Source organism: Mirounga leonina, unplaced genomic scaffold, assembly GCF_011800145.1.
Source record: "Mirounga leonina isolate KUSES-001 unplaced genomic scaffold, KU_Mleo_1.0 Mir_165, whole genome shotgun sequence".
Classification (NCBI taxonomy): Eukaryota; Metazoa; Chordata; class Mammalia; order Carnivora; family Phocidae; genus Mirounga; species Mirounga leonina.
The window spans coordinates 47,838,729-47,863,103 of record NW_023270415.1 but is presented as its reverse complement, the minus strand read 5'-3'; the positions used below and the strand labels follow the sequence as shown (position 1 = coordinate 47,863,103).

Sequence of the window (24,375 nt, the reverse complement as noted above, 5' to 3'; positions counted from 1 at the left end):
ACGCAGGCCTTACATAAGTCCAGTAGAGCTCTTTCAATAAGTATGAAATAAAAGTTCTAAATTGTAGTGTATCACAGTTTAATGTGCCGCTGGTTTTTTCTTCCTTGTTATTATATAAAACAGCATTGTCTCTTACCATCAGTGAATCTTAACAATCAATGATATGTGGTAGGAAAGTAGGAAGTCTATTAAATTAGCAGCATGAATCAAAAGATGGGTTAGAAAGCTAAGGGGTGAGGAATGAGTTTAGAAATTCTTTTACTGTTTAAATATTTATTAAGTTTTACTGTGAGACCAGGGGCTGGGCGAGGCATAAGGTTATAGCTGTGAACAAAACAGACGTGATCCCTGGGCTCACAGGCAAGACAAGATCTACTGAATTAGTAGTTGCATGCATGATATTACAGAAAAGTGCCGACTTCTTTGGAATTGTAAATAGGGGAACTTAAGATGGTCAAGGAGAGCAGATGGCTGACTGAGGAAGTAACACTTGAGTGTAGAATGGAAGGACAAGTAGGACTTAGTCAGGTAGAGTGAGTGGGGAAGGGAAGAGGGGTAATCATGGCAGAGGGAGAGAACAGTGTGTATGAAAGCAGGGAAGTGGCAAGGAAGGAGAAGCTGAAGGAAGTGCGGTGTAGTTGGAGCACGGACAGTGGTACAGAGATGAGAAACAAAGCTAGAGAAGTAGGTGGGCCTCAGATGATGAAGGACTTTATAGGACATGACAAGGAGGTTGCCCAAAAGTAAGAGGAAGCTGTGGAAGGGGTTTCAGGTGGGGTAATGTGTCATGCTCAAATTTTAGCATTGTTGTTCTGGCTGCTGTGCAAAAATGGAATGCTGTAGGTCAAGGGCAGATGAAAAGAGCATGGTAGTAGCCATCCTCACTTGATTCGAGGGAAGGAAATTGGAATGGGCAGAAGTTATCAAATGATGCAGGGGAATTCTGGAGCAAGGATAGTTCCCATCACTGGTTGCATTCCTCAGATATTCTATCCTTAGTTCCTGATAACCTAAGACAATAACTTTCTTTGTTTTCAACAGAGTGACTTCTTCTGACTTGAGCCTACAGTGTGCTTTGAGAAATCTGCCACCAGGTAAATACAGAACAAGAGTTTTTAGGTTGATAAGCCACACTTCTCTCCCAAGACTCCCTAAGACCTAAATTCAACATCTTATTTAATCCTTGCAATAACCCTATGAGTCAGGTGTTGCCTTATTTCCATCTTGTACATGAGGAAATTGCGGAACAGAGAGGTTAGGCAACTTTATCAACATGCACAAAGATGTTTATCACAGCATAAATTATAATAGCCAAAGGAAACAAAGAGGAGAGAATCTAAACATCCAACAGTAGTTAAATTGTATCAAATCAATTATGGTACATCATTTGATGGAGGTACTTTACCAATATTTTCTATCAGATTAAGAAGTTTCTTTCCTACTCCTAGTTTGTTAAAAGTAAATTAGTTCACCTGTACATTGAATTTTATTGAATGATTTGCTAATCTGCTGAGGTGATCAAATGACTTTTACCCTTTGATAAAAATTTTGTTCATGTTGATTTACATTAATTGATTTTTTAATGTTAAGCTACCTTGCATTGCTAAGATAAAACCAACTTGGTCATGATACATTTTTGTACTCAGTGAGATGTAGTTTGTACTCAGTGAGATGTAGTTTGTTGTACTCAGTGAGATGTAGTTTGTTAAATTATAGTCCTGAGATTGGCTAAAATTTTCCTGTCTAGTATTTTCACTGTCAGGAATGGTTTTCAAAATATTAGAATTACTGGCTACTTGAATGTGTGATGAAATCTGACACTAGAACAGTTTGGGTGTGGAATTTTTTTGAGGGAAGAATTTTCACCTACTGTTTTAATTTCTCATTTATTTAGATTTTCTATTTCTTCTTGAGTTAGTTTTGGTAAGTTTTGGTTTTGGCTACATATACACATTTCTTTTGGCTTTGTATGCAAGAGGGGAATTTCTGGGTCTTGGAGTAGGTGTATGTTCAGCTTTAGCGACTCTATGAAAGAATTTTTCAAAATGGTTGCATTGATTTAAAAATTTTCATCTCAATCAGGAATATGTGATGGTTCTGATTTTCCATATTTTTCCAATACGAGGTATTTTCTGTTTTTGTTAGTTTGATTGGTTGTTTTTTTATTTAAGCTCTACTGGTGGGTGTGTAGTATCATATTGTAGTTTTAATTTGCATTTCCCTATAGACCAGTGAAGTTAAGTACATTTTCATATGTTAATTGACTGTTCATATATCTTGTTTTATGAAAGTCCTTCTCAAATATTAAAAAAATTGAGGTGATTATTCATGTTTTTTGAAAAAAAAAATTGAATTGTCTTACTGAATTATCTTTCTTACTGAATTATAGACATTTTTAATAATATGTATTCTGGATTTGAGCTTTTGCTAGGATATATGTGTTGTAAATATCTCCTCTTTTTCCTGTGGTTTACCTTTCACCCTTTTTTTAATGAACAGAAATTCCTTTAAAATAGTGCAAATTATTTGTTTTTGTTTGTTTGTTTTTTTCCTTTGTGGTTGGCACTCTTGTGTCCTATTTAAGAAATCTTGGCCCTATTTCAAGATCAGAAAGATGTTTTCCATTTCCTTCTGAAAGCTATATTATTCTACTTTTACATTTTGATCTATAATACATCTGCAATTGATTTTATTGTGTATGATGTGAAAGAGAGGGTCAAGATTAATTTTTTCTATGTGGATACACACTTGACCAAGCACCATCCTTTGGCCATAGTTCTATTTATCTATTTATTTATTTTAGTTAGGCTTCCTGAGGAATGATCAACACAGTAAAATTCACTCTCTTGAAATTTATGGTTTGATAAGTTTCAACAAAGATACACAATCACGTAGCCACCACCACAGTCACAATGCTATAGCCAACAACTGAAACAGTGTTCCTTTGTAGTAGATCTACTTGCCCTACCTGCAGCCTTTGACAACTACTGATCTGATTTCTGTCCCAGAATTTTTCTTTATTCATAATATGTAAATGAAGTTGTAGAGTATGTAGATTTTCATTTCAGACTTCTTTCACTTAGCATAAAGTTTTTGAAATTCATGCGTGTTTTTGCCTATATCAGTAGTTTGTTCTTTTTTATTGCTGAGAGGAATTCCACTGTGTGGATGTACCACGATGTGTTTATCCATTCACCAACTGATGAACACTTGGGTTATTTATAGTTTTTGGCTATATGAATCAAGCTACTGTAATCATTAGTTAATGGGTCTTTGATAGATTTATGTTCTCATTTTTCTTGGTTAAGTTACTAGCAGTCCGTTTATTGGATCAAATGGTAAGCATAGCAACTGTATGTTTAATATTATTTGAGAAAAATCCCTCTGGCTATTTCAAAAGTGACTGTTTCATTTTGCATTCCATTCAGCAATATGTGAAAGTTTTACTAGCTCCACAGCCTCCCAGCACTTGGTATTAATAGGCTTTGTAATTTTAGCAATTTGAGTTGGTATACAGTGGTACTTCATTGTAGCTTTCATTCTCATTTCCCTAGTGATTAATAATGTCGAACGCCTTTTTCATGTGCTTCTTTACCGTCTGTACATCTTCTTTGGTGAAGTGTCTGTTCAAATTGTTCACCTTTTTTTAAACTTACGTTACCTATCTTTCTGTTACTGATCTATAATTGAATATATTGGGGATACAAGCCCTTTATCAAATATGTGCTTGCAAATACCTTTTCCCAGTCTGTGACTTGTTTTTTTCATATTCTTAAAAGTGTTATTAAAAGGGCAGAACTTTTGGGGTGCCTGGGTGGCTCAGTCGTTGAGCGACTGCCTTCGGCTCAGGTCATGATCCTGGAGTCCTGGGATCGAGTCCCGCATCGGGCTCCCTGCTCGGCGGGGGATCTGTTTCTCCCTCTGACCCTTCCCCCTCTCATGTACTCCCTCTCTCTCATTCTCTCTCTCTCAAATAAAAATAAATTTAAAAAAGCCTTAAAAAAAAAAAAAAGAATCAGTGGATCTTTGCTTGGATCTTGGGAGTGGGAAGGTTTTCTGCTCCTCTCCCAGTGGGTTAAAGCTCTTGCTTAATGTGGGAATAAAGTTGTGGGAAGTGGATGGGTTTCTTGCCTGTGCCCTTCTAAAGGGTCACTCTTCAGGCTCTGACCCTGCCCTTAATCTTTCTCAGGAGTGGCGCCAGAAACCTACGGGAAAAGAAGCTTGAGAGAGCCTCCCAGGGGTTCCATACTGTCATGCTCGCACACACTAACTCCTTAGGATTCATTAACATTTTGGCTGTTTTCTTCTTCCCTGCTTGTATGATGGCCACTCCCCACTATGGCTCTCTGTCGAAGGTGACAGTTTGTGTGTCCCGTCTGTCCTTGGAGATCCATGCCATTCTCTAAATTACTTCACCTGGCTGTCTTGTAACCTTAGCTCAATACAAGTTATGCTTCTGTTGATTATACAGCTTTTTCTGTGGCTTTCTGTATCTTCAGTGGATGCAGAAAGATGTTGCAGCTTTTTAAGAGCCACTGGCCTTAAAGGAAAATTTGGGTTGTAAATAAAAATGCCAGTCAGAAATGGATGAAAGCCAAATCAAAAGAAGACCATAAAACCACAATCCAAAGCTTAATGGGAAAACTGAGAGGCTTTAAGTTTTCTTCTTCTCTTGGGTTGGCGTTCTTCTTTCTCGGGAAGTAACTGCCTGCACTGGCAGGAATCATACAATAGAATAGCTTGATTCTGGAAGGAGACGAGAAAGGGAGGCCCGGGAAAAGAAAACAAGAAAGAGACCGCAAGCAGGCCCTGCGGAGGTTTGCGGCTTCCAGAAAAGGGGTGCGAAGGGCAGTGTCCTGAAGAACGCCAGACGTCCACAGGACCTAGGAGTGCAGTATCATGTGTCCCCAGCATCCCAGGCACAGTCACATGAACTTGCAGCTTGGATGCTTAACCCTCTGCATCCTTGCTACTCCAGGGGTGGTCTGGGGACCAGTGGCAGCAGCGGCACCTGAGAGCTGGTTAGAAATGCAGGAGGCAAGTCCCATTTAGACCCGACAAATCAGAACCTACATTTTAACAAGATCCAGAGGGATTCTTACACACTTGGATCTTTGAGAAGTGGTGCTTTACATAATCGCTGTTTCTTTTCCCTTTTAGCCAACTGTGCTTCTAATAATGAGATTAAAATCCTTCAAAGTCAAAATATTGTGAAGGTAATCCTACCTTAAGAATAAACCGGGACACAATGCACAAAATGAAGACATTTAAATGAATTTTCTAGTTAAAGTACTGAATTTAATTGAACAATTATCATTGATATGCATACTTAAAGCTTCTTATTTTCAAATTCTTTCTTGAGTTTTAGTTCCTAGCACTCAAAAACCTTGCCTCTTACTTGTAGCGGGGATTTTTCTGTTGTTTCTTCTTATAAAGGTATTTCCTAGACCTAAGAAGCTGGCCTCAGAGGGGCAGTTTGGCCTTCCTCTCCACCTTGGTTTCAGTTTAAGAAAGAGGTTCCTGCATGAAGCTTCTGTTGATGATTCAAAACCTGGCCCAAAGGGTTCCAGCAAGGACCCATCCCTCTGTGAAGGTCCTTGCCGAGAGCCCTCAGCTTTCGAATCTCCCCAACTTTGAGGACCTGGTGATGCAAGCGATGGGAATGTGCTGCCAGAATTCTCCTTTTCTTTATTTTTCCTCAACTTTCAATACAAGTTAATTTTACATGTATCCCAATTCTTTTTTTTTTTTTTTTAAGATTTTGTTTATTTACTTGACAGAGAGAGACAGAGTGAGAGAGGGAATACAAGCAGGGGGAGTGGGAGAGGGAGAAGCAGGCTTCCCACGGAGCAGGGAGCCCGATGCGGGGCTTGATCCCAGGACCCCGGGATCATGACCTGAGCCGAAGGCAGACGCTTAACCGACTGAGCCACCCAGGCGCCCCACATGTATCCCAATTCTTAAGTTGTCTTCTTTCCTTGATACTGTAAAAAAGCCAGCCATGATCGCTGGATCATAGTGGCTGCTTTCCTTTTGTCTTTCCTTTTGTCTTTCCATGTCTCTGACATGAAGTCAGAGAGTTCTGGTGATATTATGACACTGTTTTAACATACCTTTTTCAATGTGGGGACATCTTGTGTGTGTTCTCAGCAGGTAGACAGAGAAGGGCACAAGGTCATGCCTTCGCACTGAGCCAACACAGACAAAGAGTTGTCTCAGTTGCCTGAGGCCACTGAATTCTGCTTTGATGTCAGTGGTCACCCTTAGCTGCAAGGGAGTCTGGGAAATGGCTCTCTGAGTTGGGCCTATTGCTGCTGGCTTTGTTATGGGTTTGCTATGGGTAGAGAACTAAATGCAGACTGCAGACAGGAAGCTAAACATCGGCTTAAATTCTGGTCAGGGTCAGCTATAATCCAGTCTATTACTTTTGCTGCTGAAGTATTTTCATTCATGGGAAAGGAAAGTAAATACTGCTGAGGCCAGAAGTAGAAAGGGGGCTGTCTAGACCTCTGAGTCCTTTCCCTCACTCAGTCTCAGCCACCTGAGAAGTCACTCCCTTGAGGAGGAGGGAAGGGATGCAGCAAAGGGAAGCAATCACCTTCCAGTAGTTTTAAGAAGACAAAGGGTTTTGTTTTATGTGCCCAGGGAGAGGTGCTGGGGAGGGGAGCATGGTGCTCCTCCTAATAATTGTTATATACATATGTGTGTGTCTCACACACACACAAACATACACACAATCTTAGCATATATTGTTCTGTAGTGTGATGCAGTTTTATTATATGTGTTTCTTCATATAATTTTCTCAACTCCTGCTGTTATTGACCTTGTAGTAAAGACAGTCATCAGCTATGGGAGTTGAGAAAAGGGAGAGTTTGCGTGTACTGAAGTTGTGAATTCCTCACAAAGGAGGTGCAGACGAGTCGTGTATACGTTGTAAAGAGTGGGTAGTGTTCTCTCAGGTAGAGAAGGGCGATTCGTGGCGAATGCAGCATATGGGCTGTAGCCAGCAGACTTCCAAGCTACTTCGGAAGCACCCTGTAGGACTCTTCCTAGGATCCCCTCCACTGCCACACAGCAACCCACCAACCAACAAACAAGCTGCTGCTACTCCCCTCACCCACTGGTATGTAGCAGGCTCTGGCCCCTTTTCGCAGCCTTGTCATCCTTGACTCCTGCTGTCATGCCGATTTGGAAACCCGAAACAAGCCCAGCTCCCTACCCAAGGCTTAGCTCAGACTTGTGAGCTGACAGCTAATTGTCGCTGCTGATTGCTTTGCTGACAGTGCTTTGTGGCTATTTTGGTTTTTCTCGAGCATTCCTTAATTAGAGGAAATGACATCGTGTGCTGTCCAATCAGTCTCTTGTCGGATATTATTACATTTGTAGGAGAATCGAGGCAACACTTGGGTTTCTTCCTGCCAAGCTGGTATGAGGGTCGTGGCCTGTTGTGCAGTTGGCTTGGCAAAGCAGTGACCCCCCACCCAGCTCTGAGACAGGTTTGCCACTGGTGGGAGGGAAGAACATTTTACATTTCCAGTGTGGGCTCAAAGTACGCAAGGCTCCGTGGGGTCCCCTGTTCATGCAGCAATGTCACACTGAAACTTTATGCCTCATAGTGGCTGTTGCCCAGAAAGGATCCTGACTGACTCTCTTCTCTCTGCGATGAGTTATTTCAGGATTCCTTTGATATTTACCTTTCTGGTTGATATGGAAAGATGCTTCCATTTTTCCCTGGAGAAATACAGATATGACCTGAGGATGGCTCCTATTTGGTGAAGTTTTAGAGGTGGTTTGTCATGTAGTATGAGAGAGATAGTAAGATCTTACTACATTGCTTTTTTTTTTTTTTTAAAGATTTTATTTATTTATTTCAGAGAGAGAGAATGAGAGAGAGCACATGAGAGGGGGGAGGGGCAGAGGGAGAAGCAGACTCCTCGCCGAGCAGGGAACCCGATGCGGGACTCGATCCTGGGATTCCAGGATCATGACCTGAGCCGAAGGCAGTCACTTAACCAACTGAGCCACCCAGGCGCCCCACTACATTGCTTTAATTAGCAAGAAGAATGAGCTTATGTTAGAAACTATTCTGAATTATAAAATAAGTTTGAAGAGCTTTACAACTCTTCACAGAATAACTGAAATCCACAGAATAACTTTTACCAGCTGTTTTTTAAGTATGACTACCTTCTAAAACTACTTTACTGAATGCTTTATTTTGGAATAGCTGTGTTTATTTTCACATAAACCATGTGTGAAAGTTTAAAAAAATCAGTTTATCTGTCTAATGAGTATGGACCTTTTTTTTTTTTTTTTCCTAAGGTTTTTGGTTTTGGTATTAACTGCTTTGCAACAAGGATTAGTAAGTCTGCTAGGGTGCCCTCAGGCTTACCAAAACAGCATGAGACACAGTACCTGCCCTCAAAGGACTTACCTTTTAATTGGGAAGCTAACATTCTCCAGTAGTCCTTTCTGCATGGCTTCCTCAAAGCATCTATGTGGTTACGTGGTTTTTCTCCAGGAGTGTTGAGTGTTGGAACAGAGAACACAGAATACAGGATGAATCCAGGGTTAAAAAGAGAAGAGGACAAAGATACTGAGGGTTCTGTGGAGAGATCATAAGCATCTCAGATTGTGCCCAGAAGGAAAGGAGCCTAAGGGATGTGTTGGGTGGGGAGGGGTGGGAAGGATCATGAAGATGGAGGAAGTGATTAACTGACATGGTGGGTGGGTGGACACCAAAGACGGAAGGACTCCATGAGGTCAACCAAGACATGGAGAGTGTTAAGGGGCAGGAGAGATAGAGCAAAATGCTACCTATTTCCTGCAAGTCTCTCTTATCTCTTCAACCAAAGGGTAAAAAGGGGCCAGTCCTGGTGTTTCTTTTGTGTCTCTTTTAGCTCTTGGTTCACTCTGATGCTCTAACATGTGCTTCCTAAATATTTCCCGAAGAAATTCAGCTCACTCATGGGTTTTGTGAAGATCAGTTGGGGTCAATGGTCAAATTTCTTTCACGTATGGAAATGATTGATGTGCTCTTTGGTTCATGTCTCTGGTGAGCCCCAAAGTGATTCCTGGCATAATCTGATGGTGTGAGCATGCACACATGTGCTACAGTGAGGAGGAAGTCTCTGTCATCTGATATTTGTTCATTACTGTTGGGTGAAGGGAAAATGTTATCACCAGGGAGACAGTCTAGGTAGACTTCAGAGAGTCCCACGTGCCAGATGTGATTTCGCCTTACCGGTGAAGCCAAAAATGCTGTTTATTTATTATTATTATTTTTTAAAGATTTTATTTATTTATTTGAGAGAGAGAGAGAGAGCACATGAGAGGGGGGGAGGGTCAGAGGACGAAGCAGACTCCCTGCCGAGCAGGGAGCCTGATGCGGGACTCGATCCAGGGGCTCCAGGATCATGACCTGAGCCGAAGGCAGTCGCTTAACCAACTGAGCCACCCAGGCGCCCAAAAATGCTGTTTCTTTATATAGGTCAATAGTTTTCATTTTCCTTTTCGTGATTTTTCCAGCTAAGTGCATTTGAGCCCCACATGAACAACTTAAACTTCTTTCTGATCTTCTTACTGTTCCCCACTCAACATTTAACTTCTTCTTCAGTTTATATTTAGTTGAAGCTATCTTCATGAAAGACTTGCACAACCGAAGTTGCAGCAAAAACTAGGGAATACAATTTTCATTTGGAATAAAAGCTGAAACTTTACAAGATAATTCCCATGCACACTTGTATATTTCGTAATGAACTTGCAGCTCCCTAGGTGCCACACCCACCGTGAGTTCTTTGCAATGGTGTCCTATAGTCACCGGGTTACCCTGGGGCTGGCCCAGTGCTGAGACACAGCAGAGGCTCACAGCCGTATGTGCACCTGAGGCGAATGTGTCAGATGTCCAGCTCAAACACACCAGCAGTGTCTCTAATGCAGATTTTCTTAGGTAGCATTGTAAGGTTCCTTAACCTGAACCCCAGACACCACAGACTTGATTAGAATCATGCGGTTACCATGGTATCCAGAGAGCCCTTAGAAGCTCATCGAATTTTCCAGGCAGAGAAAAAGATGGTAAACTGCTCCAATAGAACATTTTCTACCTTAGAAGCCGAGAATAGACACTATATTTATCTGAAACAGCAAATCTGATTTTCAAAACTTCTTTCAAGCATAATCTTTTATAAGAGATCTGCTGAAAACCGCTCACAGGTTTATATGTGCTAGGACTGACTTTAGCACATTTTCTTTCATCGCTGATCTGGAAGCTTCTTTTTGAATAAAATAGAAATGTGAATGGCTCTGGCTGAGAAATCCCTTTCAATGTTAGAGAAGAGTCGAAGTAACAGAGCCCTCCTGTTTGTTCAGGGAGAATGAAGCAAAAATGGGTCTACCATGAATAAAATGGCAGGCCTGCTTTCTTCACAGGACACTTCTCCCCTCTGATACAGTTCTTTGATGTTAATCTAATTCTCACTAATTGCTACCTCCAAAGCAACAGAGTTTAGATCTTTGAAAGGATTGCTTTTTATAAAATCTTATTGTCTGTAATTTCTGGTTAATGGAAAGGCCACTGAACCACTACCTTTTTCCCATAGAGTTAGTGGACAGGGGCTGTTTAAGTCATTAATTTGTATTGCTTGACATTTTTATAACATTTTGCAATCTTCAGAGCACATTTACATCCATTGTTATTTGAGCTATGTAACAACCTTTATAAGGCAAAGAGAGTTTTTTTTTTTTTTTTGAATGAGGGGATTGAGATAAAGATTATGTCTCCTTTAAAATCAGTTCTACCTGTTCCTAAGTCAAATTCCATTTGCCCTGTCATGGTGGGCAAAGCATGAGGATAGGAAGGGAGAACCTATAGTTTGTTTGGTACCTATCTGTTTAATCATTTGTCTCCCTGATTTGACTTTAAGCTCCCTGAAGGTGGAAATTTTTTTATTCATTGTTAGATTTCCAGGGCCTGGAATAGTGCCTGGCACATAGTAGGTGCTCAATTAACATTTTTGTGAATAAGTAAGTAATAATAATGACAACATTTTCACCTCTACCTATCCCCTTCTTACACACTCCAATGGCATAGAAAATGTTGAATATAAGAATTACAGGCTATCTAAAATAAATAGTGATGTGGATAAGTGGGGAAGTGCAGATCATCAGTCCATTAATGTAAGGGGTGAAGAATACTGAACTGAGCTGTAGAAAAACACAGAAGACACTGAAAATATAGGTCCTGCCTTGAAGAGCTTAAAATCAACTTGGAGAAACCTACCATGGAAAAGATGAAGAAAACCACTCACAGTGTGTTTGGTTGGCCCTGCCCTCTTGGGAACTTGTTTGGGAGAAATAAAAAGGACATGCACTGCAAAAAACCTTGATCTCGGAGGGAGGAGGACGTGGAGGAACTCTACTGTCACTTTCTTTCTTTGGTTCTATAATTACTTGTACCTTTTCAAGTGTTTTTATGCAAGAAACTAAATACAGAGACTGGTCGAGGGATGAATCATTCTAATTAACTGGAATAGAAGGTGAACTTTGACAAAGCTTCAGTTGGCTCTTTTCTTTAAATAGTCAAGTAATTATGCTGTAATTTAGCATCAGTAAACAATTCTTTCCATCCTTATCTCAACGAGAGCTAATAGTTTCCAAGTCCTTTACGGACCCTTTAGGGGTGATGCTTTTCAAGTTTCAGTCCTCAAACCACCTGCTTAAGTATGTGCTGCTGAAATTCTGATTCAGGGGTCTGGTGCAGGGTTTGGGAAATCTGTTTTTTTTGTTTTTTTTTTCTTTTTAATGAACATGTTATTTTGGAATAATTTTATATTCATAGAAAAGTTGCCAAGATAGTACCAAAATTTCCTATATTTCCTTCACCTAGCTTCCCCTAATGTTAACGTCTTATATAACCAGAATATATTTGTCAAAATTAAGAAATCAATATCAGCAGTAATGCTGAGCTACAGACTGTATTCCAGTTTCACCAGTTTTTGCACTAACATCCTTTTCCTGGGACATTCCATTCCATATTCCATTTTGTTGTCCTACCCCCTTCATCTCCTTGGATCTGTGATGGTTTCCCAGCTTTTCTTCAGAGCTGCATTTTTAACCCCGGGGTTCAGAAGCATGTGGTGGGGATGGGTAGGGGAGGATAGGGACTGGGGGTTGGGGGACCTCCCCTTGCCTGAGGAAACCTTGTGCTTTTCATTCCAAGTCATGCTCCTATTGGTCAGGGACCCAGCAGGAAACAGAAGGCACACTCTGCAGGACTCTGAAGACAACTGAGCAAAAGTACTATTTATAGAGGTGTAGATGGTGAAAGGAGCAGATAAGGGATATTAACACAACCAGGAATGCTTAGTGATGAGAGGCTTCTACTCCCTTTGGGATGGGGGCAAGAGGAGCAGGGGCCCCTCAGGTGGAGCTGTAGTCAGGGATGTGTAATTGGCTCTTTGAGAAAGAAAAGAGCCACTGCTAGAACCGTGGGACTCCAATGTACAGAGGACATGGAGCAGGGAGACCTGGGTCTTTATCACCTCTATGCTGGTCTCCTGCTGGTACCTCCCATTGGCAGAACTCCACAAGGAGGCAGAAGGCAGGGGATGGGCGACATAGTTCCTGGACACAGAGGAGGGAGGGATGGGTGGAGAATGGGTCTGGAGAATGGATTTAGAGAGAGGTGGCGGTGAGAACCAGCACTGTGTAAAGCAAAATGCAGAAGAGATAGCCTGATTAGTTCATTGTGCCTGAGTTAAAATGTCTTCTCTGCTTATTAATTCGTAGCTCCTATGTCATTAGGGGCCCATAGCTTAAAAAAAAAAAAAAAGAGGATCCAATAAAAACATTACATTTAGCCTTGGAAACTGTACAGTTTATTAGCTTGTTGCAAATTCAACAAACATCCCTTTGGTGGGTTAATGATATAAAGAGAACGGTTGTCTCCAGCTAAATAAAGAAATATCCAGACTGAAGAAAAAGAAGTACCATCTGAGATATAGTTTTAGAACTGATGATGAATTTTGAGTGTCATATACCACCTTGTATGATTTAGATAAAATGGTGCTTTAAATTTTTTTTCTATTTTGTTAATTGGCCCTAGTTTTTGAAAGACATTATCGTCACCCTTTCTACACTATAGTGAATTGAATTCTGGCACCCAAGAAAAAAATTCAGTGTTCTTTTTCTAATTGCAAAAGAATAGGAATGGAATAAAAGCTCATCTTTTTCAAGCATCCATGCGACTTATGGAGAATCTCTAGTCTTTAGAACTGGCTTTCCTGGGGTTTATCCAATGGGAATATGGTGGGGATGAAAGTGTTATATTTCACCCCCTCATTTCAAAAAAGGAGAAGTTAGAAAGGAGGAATATTAGCTATATTTTTCTGGTTTTGACATTAAGCTTGACATTAAATCATTGTTTGCCCAAACAGAAAGCTTGGTGGAGGTTTGTTTTGCTCATGAATGTTTTTCACAGATATTGGTCTTTTGTGTTGGCTCACCATCCTCAGCCAGGACACAAACACTTCTATATTTATTTTGCATAATGGTCGCATTGGGATCTTGGCAGGAAACAGAATTTACCTCAGAGGGTTTGAAATGAAGAGAGTTTAATGACGGGCCTGTTGCAAACCTGTGGGCTATGTTATAGGAATAAACAAGGGGTGGTTCAGCACCCAGGAACTAACAGCAAAGGGGACTTTGCCCAGGAACTTCAGCCCAGGCTGAAGGGACAAGAGGAACAGATAGTGGAGTCCAGTGAGGGTTGTAATTATGGAGGAAGAGTCACTCAACAGAAGCCGTAGCTGGAAAGGGAGAGAACTCTTGTTAGACACTGCAGTAAAACAGAGAGAGAATAGGGAAAATAGCACCACACTGCTTTCCTCCCACCTTCCCATATTTGACTGGTACCCCCCCACTAGTCAAACCCAACAGGAAGCTAGAGGCCCAGGGAGTCTCGGTGATCACAACCCTCCCACCTCTGGCCCCTGACCCCCAGGCAGGAGAGGTGGAGTATGGTTGGGGGTGTCGTAGGCGGGGGATTGGGAATAACCAACAAAATGGTCCATTGCCATTGAGCCCCCAAAATGATTACTTGTGACATTAGATTTGGAGAAAATGCAAAGTGGATGCATTAAACTAATGAGCAAATTAATTTTCTATAAAGCCACTCTTATCACTTTAAAAGCTTACTACTCGGGCACCTGGGTGGCTCAGATGGTTAAGCGTCTGCCTTTGGCTCAGGTCATGATCCCAGGGTCCTGGGATCGAGTCCCGCATCGGGCTCTCTGCTTCTTGGGAGCCTGCTTCTCCCTCTGCCTTTCTCTGTCTCTCATGAATAAATAAATAAAATCTTAAAAAAAAAATAAATAAAAGCTTACTACTCACCTAGCCTGTTCTGAAGTTTTAGCACATAAAGACTCTGTCTTCTAAAGTTTTCTTAGCCTCATTGTGTGGTAAGAAACATGCTGACCTTTAACATAATGGGGAGCCTCATTTTGACCTCCAGGGGCCCTGAGGGAGGGAGACCAGCATAGCTCATGTTATTGGTTGTCCCAGCTGCCATTTTCAGAGTTAAAAATGGTCATTATAACAGGTACAATAGTTCCCTCTTATCCGTGATTTTGCTTTTCATGGTTTCAGTTACCTGCTGTCAACTGTGGTGCACAGGCTGATGATCTTCCTTCTGAATATCATCGATCCACTAGTAGCCTAATGTGGCATCACAGGGCCTGTGTTATTCATGTCACTTTACCTCGTCAATAGACATTTTATCATCTCACATCATAACAAGAAGAAGGATGAGTATAGTAAGATATTTTGGGAGACCACGTTCACGTAACTTTTATTGCAGTGTATTATTATAATTGTTCCATTTTATTATCAGTTATTGTTGTTAATCTCTTGCTGTGCCTAGTTTATGAATTAAACTTCATCATAGGTATGTATGTGTAGGAAAAAAACATGGTAGACACAGGGTTTGATACTATATGCAGTTTCAGGCATCTACTGCGGGTCTTGGAACATAGTCCCAACAGATAAAGGGAGACTGTTATATGCTTTTATTGTTTTAATGGGTTGTTTCTCTTGAAGCTAAATCTAATTACCTAATAATCATTTCTAGTTGTTCATTGATTATTTGTGCATGAATTATTTAATGAGAATAGACCCAGATAACCAAGTGGCAAAAAGTCTCATTTTTGGGGAAAAACATTCACTCTAGCCCATACCCCCATTTGGAGATTATTTGAAAATAAAAGCAAAGTAGCAAAACCATCTTAAAAGCTTCTGGCAACTTGAACCAAACCTGGCCCTGGGATCATTTAAGAATTTTTTTTCTAGGAGGCTCAGAGAAAGAGAGCTGAAAATAGACTAGTTGCAGCAATTTCAGAAAAAGTACCTGAAAATGTTTTCTTTGGCTGAGGGTTTTTATTGAGTGACAAGTCAGCAGTACCCAGAAAATTGCATTATTGGGAAAAGAAATTCATATTTGATTTTCTTTTTCCTTGTGGGCTATTTCTCTTTAATGCTTTATATCAAATCTTTAAATGTGATGCAGTGACAGCCTATCAGTCTCCTTTATTTTCTGTAATTTTTTTTTCTATATAACCCCACTTTTTCTTTCCAAATTTGTGATGAATTCTTGGCAGGACTACCTTCATCTAAAAGGCTCCAGAAAAAAATAAAATCCTGCTCTTTGAAAATAGTATTTACTTATATATGTTAGTTAGTTTAGTATCAGTCTCAATTGTGTTTCCTGTTTCCTTAGCTTTGAAAAATGTCTGGCCCAGTTTTGTCTTTGGCCACAGTGGCTGATCTGTTTATATCATGAAAATGTTAAGGAAAGGTAAAAAAAAAAAAAAAAAAGTGGTCATAAGCTATTCTTCTAGGAGTTGATTGGCTTGAAGTTCAAGGGTCTTTCAAAGCTTAAGTGAGTTTAATTGCAATTTTGAGCAAAACTAAAGAAAAAAAATCTGTTGATCCTGCCTTATGAAGGGACGGTCATCACTTTGAGTAGCTAGAATCAATAAGCTGCTGAGAGTTACTCTAAGTAGATACAAAGACCTAATTTGCCCTTACTGATCTGACCTGTACAGGGTGTTAGAGCAGGTAGGAAGTGGTTAGTGCAAGGCCATGCTACTTTCTTTAACTTAAGAACCTGAACCCATAGTAACGGGCATTAGCGCTGATACCAAGATCACTTCCATCCTTACAGCTATTTCTGTCTCTGTCAGGATCGTTTTCCAGTGATCCCGTGGTGGTAAACCCTGATGCATCTTTCTTTAACTCTGGTGCCTTCCACACTCCCTCAAAATCAGTTAGTCGCCATGGTGCTAGCTTTGCAAAAGAGATTCATTTCCTTTCCACTGTTATCTCAACAGGCAAGGACCTTCCTACTGGCCTGGTTCTTGAGATAACCTCCTGCAAGGCTGCCAGCTCATAGTATTAACTTGCTCCTAGAAAGGAAGCTTCCTAGACCATCATATTTATCAGGATCTGCCCCTGCCCTCTCTCTCACTCTCTCTCTCAGCCAGTTATCACCTACAGAGTAAAATGCCTGTCAGTAACGAATGAATACATTTCCGTGAGCAACTGCTGTGGGCAAGGCCCTGTGCTCAGTGCTGTAGGGACACAGACCATGTCCACTTGCCTGTTCACCTTGTGTCCTTGGTTCATTTATCATTTCTTATCGAGCAGGGATTATACTTGATGTGTATAAGAGCGCAGCAGCAACATGGCTTCTAATCAGCATTCCTGATTACATATTTTCGGCCGAGGATGGCTCTTGAAGATCTGCAGCTTGGAAAATTATATTCATAGTCCCCTCAAGGCTGCTTGATGTGGCTCCTAATATTTTTGAAACTCTCTGTTTAGAATTATCTTCTGAACTCTTAAGTTATAAAAGCGAGAGTCTCATTAGTGCCTTCTTTTGTTCAAGACACAACTTACGGAATGCCTGCTTCAGACCAGGAGCTGTGCCAGGTCCTTGGCATGCTAAGATATGTTGAAGTCCACCAAGCAAAGACTACCAGGGACACACCATAGTCAAACAAACTTAGGTTTATTATCTTGAGGCAGCAAGGGGGAGCACATACGGGCTTGGGGGCATTTCAACAGGGTGGTGATAGATTTTAGGGAAGAATAATCTACAGAGTTTGTAAAACTGAAGTTAGTCATAGAATTGGTTAGAATTTATAAAGTATGAAGTTGCTGAAACAGTCAGTGGTCTTTAGGACATAGGACTTTGTGTGGAATTATTCTTAGACTAGTTTGTCTGTGGTCTGATTTAGAACAACCATGGGTCTGAATGAGCTGGTATTCAAGAGTCTGAAATTAGTTTGTCTTGCATGTCATGGTTTGGTACAGTTTTTCTGTTTTTGTGAGTCATAGTACGATTTTTTTTTTTTAAAGATTTTATTTATTTATTTGAGAGAGAGAATGAGAGAGAGAGAGAGCACATGAGAGGGGGGAGGGTCAGAGGGAGAAGCAGACTCCCTGCCGAGCAGGGAGCCCGATGCGGGACTCGATCCCGGGACTCCAGGATCATGACCTGAGCCGAAGGCAGTCGCTTAACCAACTGAGCCACCCAGGCGCCCCACGATTTTGCAAGTTGTGGTTTCTGTTTCAATTTTCAATCCCCTCCTCACATCCAATGGCCAGCTGAACTGGTTTTCTCCCTTTTCAGAAGAATAATGACAAAGTTCATGTCCTCAAAGAGTTCTCAGTCTAGGCTATTATAATTTGATATGTTCCATAATAGAGATACAAATAAGGTGTTATGGAGTTCAAAAGAAATAACTTTAAGAAAAAACTACCATTTTGTTGAAATCCTAACATATACAAAGCTCCACATATATTATATACAAAGCAAGTTACATACATTATTTTATTTAATCCTCAGCAACCATATGAAATTGGTGCTATTTTTCTTATCCTCATTTAAAGACAAGAAATTGAGATGTGAAGAGGTTAAGTAACCCACTCGAGCTGGTCACCCAGCTAAGAGAAAATAGATCTAGGACTTTATTAACAAACATTGACTAGATACTGTTCTAGGTGCTTTACATAATCTCCAAAATAGACCTTTGAAGTAGTTCCTGCTCTTTATCCTATTTCACTAATGAGGAAGCTGAGCATTGGAAAGTGAAGTAACTCATCTAAGGTCACAGCTCATAGAGGCGGGGTTCAGACCTAGGCAGCTTACACCCTGGTCCATGCACATCACTGCCTTGTCTGCTGCTTTTCTTGAGTCCTTGTCTTTGGCTTCTCGCGGCTGTGTTCTTTTTTTTTTTTTTTTTTTTAAGATTTTATTTAAATTTAAATTAGTTAATATATAGTGTATTATTAGTTTCAGGGGTAGTATTTAGTGACTCACCAGTTGCATATAGCACCCAGTGCTCATTACATCCAGAGCCCTCCTCAATCCCCATCACCCAATTATCCCTTCCCCCCACCCATCTCCCCTCCAGCAACCCTCAGTTTGTTCCCTATAGTAAAGAGCCTCTTATGGTTTGCTTATCTCTCTGTTTTTATCTTATTTTTCCTTCCTTTCCCCTATGTTCATGAGTTTTGTTTCTTAAATTCCACATATGAGTGAAATCGTATGTCTTTTTCTAGCTGACTTATTTTACTTAGCATAGTACATTCTAGTTTTATCCACGTCATGGCAAATGGCAAGATTTCATTCTTTCTGATGGCTGAGTGATATTCCATTCTCCATTCATCAGTTAATGGACATTTGGCTCTTCCCATGTTTTGGCTATTGTGGACATTGCTGATATAAACACTGGGGTGCATGTGCCCCTTTGAGTCACTATTTTTGTATCCTTTGGATAAATACCCAGTAGTGCAATTGCTGGGTCATAGGGTAGTTCTGTTTTTAACTTTTTGAGGAAACTCCATACTGTTTTCCAGAGTGGCCGCACCAGTTTGCATTCCCATCAATAGTGTAAGAGGGTTCCCCTTTCTCTGCATCCTCACAACATCCGTTGTTTCCTGAGTTGTTAATTTTAGCCATTCTCACCGGTGTGAGGTGGTATCTCATTGTGGTTTTGATTTGTATTTCCCTGATGATGAGTGATGTTGAGCATTTTTTCTTGTGTTTGTTGGCCATTTTTATGTCTTTTTTGGAGAAATGTCTATTCATATCTTCTGCCCATTTTTTGACTGGATTTTTTGTTTTTTGTGTATTGAGTTTGATAAGTTCTTTATAGATTTTGGATACTAGCCCTTTATCTGATATGTCATTTGCAAATATCTTCTCCCATTCCGTAAGTTGCCTTTTAGTTTTGTTGATTGTTTTCTTTGCTGTGCAGAAGCTTTTTATCTTGATGAAGTCCCAGTAGTTCATTTTTGCTTTTGTTTCCCTTGCCTCTGGAGACGTGTCTAGTAAGGAGTTGCTGCAGCCAAGATCAAAGAGGCTGTGTTCTTGTCTAGGATTTTGATGGAGTCTAGTCTCATATTCAGGTCTTTTATCCATTTTGAACTTATTTTGTGTGTGGTGTAAGAAAGTGGTCCAGTTTCATTCTTCTGCATGTTGCTGTCCAGTTTTCCCAACACCATTTGTTGAAGAGACAGCATTTTTCACAGAGCTGGAACAAATAATTCTGAAATTTGTATGGAACTAGAAAAGACCCCAGAGTAATGTTGAAAAAGCTGGAGGCATCACAATTCTGGACTTCAACCTGCATTACAAAATTGTAATCATCAAGAGGATATGTATGGTACTGGCACAAAAACAGACACATAGATCAATGGAACAGAATAGAGAACCCAGAAATGGACCCTCAACTATATGGTCAACTAATCTTAGACAAAGCAGGAAAGAATATTCAATCACCTCTGTGTTCTTAACTGCTGACTGAAGGGTTGACATGGCTGGGATATGGTGGTTAAGTGAGATATTTCTGCATGGACTAGGGAGAAAAGGCTGTGCCATTCCATTTAAGAGGATTAGCCTGCACAGAACTCTGGGAACAGGAAAGGCTCTACTTGTTCAGGGAATGAGGAACCTTGAGTGCATAGGATAGGAAAGTGGTCAAAGCACATAGAGCTTGGCACATGTATTGGGACCAGGTTGGGACTTTACAATCTCTCCTTTGGCCTATGTTTGACCAAAAAGATGCTCCTCTTCTCAATACTGCACTTGGCTCTGAATGACCATTCTGGTCATAATGCATCTGCAAAGAGATTTGTCATTACCAAAGGTACTCATGCTGGCAACAATTCCAAAGGAGAAGTTCCAGAAATGTATTAAGCAAAGGAAACTTTAGGGGGAAAAAAACTGCTGCCTAGAGATACCTTGAGATGATTGCTTTGAAGAGCATAATATTAATTTGAATGTTTATGTCCTTGTAAGTTAACAAAAAAATATGTCATCACTTTCAATTAATCCAGAGTCTTCAGTAGCAGCTTTTATTTATGGAGTTCTGGGAGTTGACATGCATTTAATCTTTATATCAGTCCCATAAGGTAGATATATTGTTCATGTCCCAACTGTATAGATGAGGAAACTGAGGCTCAGAGGAGTCATGGGACGAGTCACACCATGGGAGGTGGTAGAGCCAAGATTTTAACCCGGTTTGTCTGGTTCCAGAGCCCATTCTACCATATAACCTCCAGAAGTCTGTGTCCTTTCAGCTTGTGAAAGTGCAAGCAGTCAAATGCCTGGAGAGTTAGCAGACAAGAGAGCAAAGAGCAGTGAAGGGACATGAGGAGTTTACTTAGAAGAGCTTCAGTCACCTCTTCCCCATTCTGTATCAGACCTGCCCCTTTTTGCATGCATCGCTGAGATTTATTAGTTTAAAATAGTATCCTCACTCAGTGTTACTCCTTGGATACCAAGAGGTAGTCCAAAAAGCTGAGGCTGAATTTCTGGCCTTCCTTGGGCAATGGAGATCCCTCAGCCTTGCTGGGACATAAATTCATCAACCAATTAGTAGATACATTTGTATTGACCTTTCTTAATAGAAAGTGATTTCTAGAGGTTTGCTTATTTAACTAATGACAAATGCCCTCATTAGGAGCGTGGGCACAGAAAGATCTTTGCTGACTCTGGACAAGTGATAATCTTTGTTAATTTGGTACCCCAAATTATGGTACTCCAGTTCTTCGCAGCATCAGGGAAAAAGTGGTAGCAGTAGCTAATGAGCCTGGACTGCACATTCTGGAAATGAAGGGAGTGATTTGTTACCATTTTCTCTATAGAGTATGCTTGTGGATTAATTGTATTTATTAGTTGACTTAACCTAAGAATGACCTGGTCCCTTTGGCCTAATGTTTGTCCCTACCAGAGGCAGTGGTAGATAGCATAGCCAGTGAGGACCTGAGCTGGAGTTAGCCATCAGAATATGAATCCTGATGCTTGGCTTATCTTGGGCAAGTTACTTAAACTTTCTGCACCTCAGTTTCTTCATTTCTCAAGTGGGACTGATAAGAGTACCTACCTCATAGGGTTATTTTGCAGATCAAACAAGAAAATCCTTGAAATTACTCAGCATGACTCAGTTCATAAGAAGGACTCAGTAAATGATCAGAAAAGCAAATATTGAGTGAGCACTTGTTGTGTAGCAAGCCATGATTGTGCACTGTGCAGCTCCCAGTAGAGCCCTCCCCATAGACAACCATGGGAATGTCACCCTCAGTGTCATGCGACATAACGGCGTTGTGCCAGGACTCGCCCTGAGCACTTTACATGTTTCATAACTCTTTAATCCTCATGACAGCCTGTTATTAATCCTGTTTACAACTTAGACACGGATGAGAATTACCTTGCCCAAGTTTAGCCAGCTGATAAGTGGCAAGGCTGGGATGTTGGCCATTTGTATTATTATGGTATGGAGCAGCATGGTTGACAGCCACAAAATGGAGGGATGATCTCCTTGGTAGCTTGGTGTTCTTCATCAACCCATAATGCATTGGTTGTCCTTAATGTCTTTCAATATTTTTGGAATTAATGGAAATTCATTAATTCACTTGACCTTGGGAAAAGGTTATACAACTTTCCTTATCATAGTTCAGTTATATGTGATTAGGGTTGAGGGAGGGAAGGAGGAAGTGGGGGAGAGAGAGAGAGAAAGAACAAGCCTATTGAACATTTGCATAAAACCAGCAATCCTATCTACGCTTCTGTCAGGATAGGTCACAGCCCATGCTCTTTGATCAGATGGCTTCACTTCTAATATGACTTCCATGGTGTGAGCGTCTTGCCACATGGGGTTTTAATAATGTACTTTTCATATAATATGGCCCCCAAATGAAGCCAGGTAGTTTAGCTGGTACTAAACCAAAGAAACAGAGATTTACTCTAGTGCCAGAACAAAAACCCGCTGTGCTGGAATTTTTGACAAATGGTATGGCAAGGTCCCAGGGGGACACCTTCCTGAGGGACTCTTGAAGCAACTGCTGCTTTAAGAGATCCCATTTGCCCTGAATGGTGAGCAGTGAGAGGTCAGAAGCATAGCAAGTGTTTTAATGTATTGACAGTGCCTTCTGAATTGGTTCGGGTTCTCTGTGGCTCCCGCTTTGTCCACAGACATCCTATAAAAAAGCAGCCCTAGATATGTTCCATTTTTCTTTGTTTTCTCTTCTCTATGGCACCCTCTCTTTACCTGACCCCTTTGCTATTGATGGGTTGCTGAGCTCTTTCTTTCCCTCTTTGGCCCTGTCTTTTTTCTTGGTTGGCATCCAAACTTTTGCCCTTCTTGGCCCTCCCTGAACTTCCTTGGCTCCTACAAGCCTGGGGAGAGAACTCAGGCACACAAGTTAGTACTATTTATGTCAAATAGATAACTTTTGCAAGCTTCTGCATGTTCTAAAATTATTTTTTTTTCTCCTGAAATTTTATCGGAGAGGCCAAAGTAAGAATATTTCAAGGTTAGGGGTTTTGTATTAGCAGGATTACAAGGGAGAAGATCAGTGTAGAATCCCTTTCTTCTTAAATTCTCATCCTGTGTGAAGCTCTAAGGGTCTCAACCTCATGGGAACAGGCAGCATTAGTGGTTTTTCCATGAGAGATTCAGGGGCACCTGATAATTTATAGCAGTTGTGACAAAGCTGTGTCAATGTGTGGTTTCACGCTGAGGCTACTCAGGACACCGTCAGCATTGGAGAAGATGAATCTTTTCCATAAAATAACATGTTGTCTATACAATGCCTAGCAAGAGAATATGATTCAGCATGCTCTCTGCCACCTTTTAAAAAATAACAAAATAGGGGCACCTGGGTGGCTCAGTCGTTAAGCGTCTGCCTTCGGCTCAGGTCGTGGTCCCAGGGTCCTGGGATCGAGCCCCGCATCGGGCTCCCTGCTCTGCAGGAGGCCTGCTTCTCCCTCTCCCACTCCCCCTGCTTGTGTTCCCTCTCTCGCTATGTCTCTCTGTCAAATAAATCTTTAAAAAAAACCAAAAAACAAAATATATTTTCTTTTCTATTTCCTAAAACCAAAATAAACTACCTCCTACTACTGTCATTCACAGAGCCAGATGGAGAGAAAGAATGTTTTCATCTAGGACAGGGAAAATCAAAATGGCAAGTTTGGAAGTTGGTTTGAGGGCCTGGCCCACATTTGGCAGTTGGAGAATGTTAGTTCATCTGCTATTTGCTGAGGGGAATTGGTTCCACAAATTACTTTTATGGTGTCTATTACTGAAATGGTATTTGGAGGCTGTGTTTAGGAGAATGTTACCCTAATGCCAGGACAGTCTAAGAGAATATGACTTAGAAATGAGAATACAGAGTCTGAATTGGGCCTATTTCCTCATTTTTCCTACATGATTGATTTGAATTTATTAGAATTTGAATTAAGGGAGCATCTTATCTCCTCTTCCCTGACTTCCTCAAACCTGGGTTAGTTGTGCCTCTTTGGTCTCCCTATACTTTCTCAAGCCACTCTTCACATTTTATGAGAATTACCTGTTTCGTGCATCTTTTGCAAATGGGGACTGTGACATTACCTATACCCAAAATGGTATCTGGAACATAGTTGGTGCTCACTTGTGGAATGAATGAGTGAATGAATGAGTGATGTTAATATCTTATGTTTCCACCTTTTTTGCAAGTTCCTTAAATAAAACACTAGGTGTAATTCTACAGACTGTGTGGAAGGGATCACAGGCTTTCAAAAAAAGCATGGTTCCTCGTTCTCTACTTGCTGTTTCAGGCATGCTGGCACAGTTATTTCAAGAAATGTGTTGTGAAAGGCTTTATTAACCCTCTGAATCCAATTGTCAGAGAATGTGAAATTTAAAAAGCTTTAAAACCAAAAGATTAAGTACAAAAGCCTTTCTCCCTTCCTTCCTCTCTCCCTCTTTCTCTTTTCTTTCCCTTCTTTTGTTTTCTTTCTTTCTTTCTTTCTTTCTTTCTTTCTTTCTTTCTTTCTTT

General features: G+C 40.7%; 1 protein-coding gene across 2 annotated transcripts in view; it reads left to right on the top strand.

Annotated features, from left to right (window-relative positions):
- The window catches only part of NCALD (neurocalcin delta), a 367,272-nt gene that overhangs the window by 109,172 nt on the left and 233,725 nt on the right, over window positions 1-24,375 (top strand). For both annotated transcript variants that reach the window (XM_035011662.1, XM_035011656.1), the window contains exon 2: window positions 1,042-1,094. The gene's annotated coding sequence lies outside the window, so the exon portion shown is untranslated. The remainder of the gene's footprint in view (window positions 1-1,041; window positions 1,095-24,375) is intronic.